The sequence below is a fragment of the Eurypyga helias genome, unplaced genomic scaffold, assembly GCF_000690775.1.
Source record: "Eurypyga helias isolate BGI_N326 unplaced genomic scaffold, ASM69077v1 scaffold3066, whole genome shotgun sequence".
NCBI lineage: Eukaryota > Metazoa > Chordata > Aves > Eurypygiformes > Eurypygidae > Eurypyga > Eurypyga helias.
This window is the reverse complement of record NW_010257098.1, coordinates 39,503-43,772: the sequence shown is the minus strand read 5'-3', so window position 1 is coordinate 43,772 and position 4,270 is coordinate 39,503.

Genomic DNA, 4,270 nt, shown 5'->3' with positions numbered 1-4,270 from the left:
ATGCGATACAGCAGCGAGGTAGCAGAAAGCTCCTTGGTAGCTTCTTTTACAGTCACTATTCTCAAATTAGAAGAGGGATGCATAAAGACGATACACAGGTTTTGCTATCCTTTCCTAAGGCATTTCACCTAAACCACCTCTGGGAACACGAGTTCTTCTTGAGCTGTGACAAACCCCAGTAGCACCCGATGCTGTTTGACACTCGGGGGTTCCAGGAGCTCAGACACGCCGTGCGACGGCCCACCCACAGCTCTTTGTGGTCTTCTCAGAGGGCCCAGCAGCTGGGCATGGGCTGAAGCCACCACATCTAACAAAGGAAAAAAACCCAAGCTTCGAGATGGCAACCTTTTCTTTTCCATTTCTAGGTCCACAAAGCACCGGGTTAACTTCATCTCCATTCCCTACCAAAAGCCATAGCTCTAACCCGTGAGTTAATTAGTGGCTCTAATGAAAAGCAGCACGGGTGAGTTGCAGCTCCCGGGCCACGCATCCAATATGCGATACAGCAGCGAGGTAGCAGAAAGCTCCTTGGTAGCTTCTTTTACAGTCACTATTCTCAAATTAGAAGAGGGATGCATAAAGACGATACACAGGTTTTGCTATCCTTTCCTAAGGCATTTCACCTAAACCACCTCTGGGAACACGAGTTCTTCTTGAGCTGTGACAAACCCCAGTAGTTCCTTCACCCGCACCCGATACTGTTTGACACTCGGGGTTTCCAGGAGATGAGACACGCCGTGCGACGGCCCACCCACAGCTCTTTGTGGTCAGGGCTCTGCGCTTTAATTGTTCCAGATGAAGCGGAACATGTTCGTACCTAACGAAGCAGAGCATGCTCAGCTGTTCCACCGTGTTTCCTCTCACACTGTAACTAGGCAGAAGCAGAAGCCACACAGACACCTTACACTGGAGTTGTCCCCTCACCGATACCACGGCGCTGGTAGTTTGCATACTTTAAAAACACTGGATTTCCACTCTGGTTCTTAACGTACATAACCTGGTTTTGGCTAACACAGCTAGTAATTCACTTACACGATGCCGATGTTTGTGACTATCCATCCTCCCGCGGAAAGCTTCATGTTGCTTAAATACTTCTCGACCTCGTGCCCGAGACCTGCCCAAGGAATGCAAGGATACAGTCCCTGCTGCATATGCACACCGGCTTCTCGGGATTCCACACCAAGAACTGTCCAACCTTAGTATGCAGTATCACAGGACGGACCAGACCCTCTCTTCAGGTATCCATGACATCGCAGGAATTTTAAGATTTATAAGCTGTCTTCGTTAGAAACTCTCTCTATATAAAGATTACGGTCAGTTTAAGAGGGACTTGATTTCACCAAAGAATTAGGTTTTGAAAGCTATAGTCAGCGTGACATTAATAAAACTGGAAGTAAAAAATGACTCAGGAGCCCACATGAAAGGATAACATGAAGCAATAGGAACTTGGCATTAAGAGCCCTTTTTTTTTTTAAAAAAAAAAAAAGTGGTTACAAATCATTAAAAGCAGCGAAGCAGCAGCCGGCGGAAGCTGCGGTTCCATCTCAGTCTCCTGCCAGAACAAACACCCTCCAGCCCGCGGCAGCAGGGTCGGCCCCGCGGGCTCCTTCAGACGCTGACCTTCCCGGCAGCTGCGAGCGAGGCCTCACTCCTCGCTCCTCGTCACACCAGCTGAACGCACACAGGCTCCTGCTGACCCGGAGCCCAGAGGCAGCACCTCTTAGGAACAGGTTCACTCACGGGGAGCGAACCCGCACAGCCCACGCCATCATTTACTCTTCACACCCACTGTGGAGGGCACTTTCTGAAGCGGGAGTACCACAAGGCATTCTCCAAACAGACTTGAAACGTGGGAGCCTGAGCCAGAGGAGTTTCTGGCCCTGTGTTACCTACTACATCTCCAGTGTGAGTGGGAAGCCCCCAGTATGTATCATAGAATCACAGAACGGTTTGGGTTGGAAGGGACCTTAAAGATCATCTAGTTCCAACCCCCTGCCATGGGCAGGGACACCTTCCACTAGACCAGGTTGCTCCAAGCCTCATCCAGCCTGGCCTTGGACACTTCCAGGCATGGGACATCCACAGCTTCTCTGGGCAACCTGTCCCAGTGCCTCCCCCCCCTCTCCGGGAAGAATTTCTTCCTGGTATCTAATCTAAACCTATCAGATACACGCAATGGGAAGCCTCAAGCCACCTTCTCACTAGAGCTCTGCTCCATCCATTTAGGATACACAGGGGTATTAAAGGCCTGTTTTAGAAGAAATTTAGTTCCACACCCAAAATTAACTCAGAAATTTGAACAGGTGCTGGGAATTTAAACATGCGCAACCTACCCAGGCTTACCAACATCCAAGGTATGAAATAGATTGCATCAGAAGAGCTCCAGCAAAAAGGGATTTCAGCCCAAGGCTGTGTCACCTCCCCAGGAGAGGACAGGGATGTACACTCAAACCCTTTTAAACGACCACAATACATTCCCCTTGCATGTGGAAGCACCGAGGAGCACCGCTACTTCCTCCACTGTAACTTCCAAGTGATCTTCAAGGACTGCTCACCAGCGCCATGGGATAACCCCACACCACAGAAAAAAAACCCCACACAGCCAAAAAAACCACCCCAGCCCCACGTTCAACTGCCTTTTACACCACAGCACTGCAACGCAGCGGAGAATCCCGAGACGCTCAAGCAGGACATTCGTGCTAGGGAGGTCTGATTTGAGAAGCAGCTGCCGGACAGCCGGCGACTTTGGTATCTGGCCGCACGCGGCGCTGCTGCGCTTGCTACAAGTAAGGTGGGAAGAAGAGACCGTGAAGAGGCAAACTTTAAGCTGACAAATCTGGTTTGAAATGATAAACGACTATTTAACATTTTGTATCCTTCACAAAACTTCAGCTCTCAGAACCAAGAAATAATTTCATGCAGCCGCTCTCCCAGAGAGCCACCACTTCCACAGCTCCCCCAGGTCAAGATGTGAACCGACACCAGCTGGACACTTCTCTAGCCATCTAACAGGGCCACGGTTCCTGAGCTTCCAGACAAAGCACCACTCAGCCTTCAGCTTCCCTCCCCTCACCCCCGCTCTTTTCTTTTTTTAGGCAAACACAAAGCTGACAAGTTTATGAACTCCTCGTTGTGGCCAAAGGACCCCAGTCCTAGTCCGGGCCTGAAATTTAAAGAGTAGTCCTTCCCAAAGAATTTAAGCCACAAGTTTCAATTTTCTAAAGAAAAAAAAAAAAGGCCAGCAAATTAAAGACAAAAGTGTTCAGATTTATTTGGAAATTCACAGTTTCTAATGGCACTACAGCTCTGTAGTTACATACTCTTGTTCCACAACATCGCGTGCTGCACTCGGGTGGTAGGCACCTTCCCCATCCCGGTGTGAAACCCTTCCGAACTCACGTTCAACACGCCTGGTTCGTGTGCTCCGACTGGCTAAGTGTGCAGATCAACTCCAAAAGCACGTCATCTTAAAAAATATTCATAAACTAACAAGAAAGCAGCAAAAAAAACAAAAGGCTTTTAAATAAGTCACATTACGTACAACACCCAGGAAAGGCATTAGATCTGTTAAAAAGGGTACCACTAAAAGTGCTCAATAAGTTAACTTATTTTTTACAACGTGAACCTGTAACACCTGTCAAAAAGGAAGAACCTTCTGTCCCACTCGCTCAGCTACACACTCAACGCTTCAGCAATCACACATCCTATAGCATCCACAGTCAAAATAAAAAACACTTGGATATGAAAATACCAACCACACAAAACACTGCACATTTGTTAGCCAATGCAAAAGCAAACGTTATGGAAACACCCGCTCTGAACCAGCCTGACTGGTTGGATTTCAAGGCTTTGCAAACCCCACGGGCCCAGAGCTAGCTCGGGGAACGGCCCAGCTCGCCCTCACCTCCTTCGGCCGAGCTCCTTCCTGCGCTCTCAGCACAGAAACAGGGAGCGCTCCCCGTCCCCTTCCCCCAGAGGACTACAGCAGGCGGTCTGGGTAACGAACGCGTTCATCAGCCTAAGATCCCATCGTAGGCGTGAGGTCCTGAGGAGCCCCTGTCATTCCTTTAGCACACCACAGCTCCAGTTTGTAACTGAAGCCATGGCCAACCCCAGTCAGGTATTTTCCTCGACTGAGTCTGCGAAACCAGAGTCCAGTCAGGCGAGCCCAGCTATGAGTATTTTTACAGTATCCAGCCCACATGACTTAGTCCAGCTGAAGGCCAACACATGTCCCTTTACAGCACTGTAGTGTTGCATCTTCAAAAAA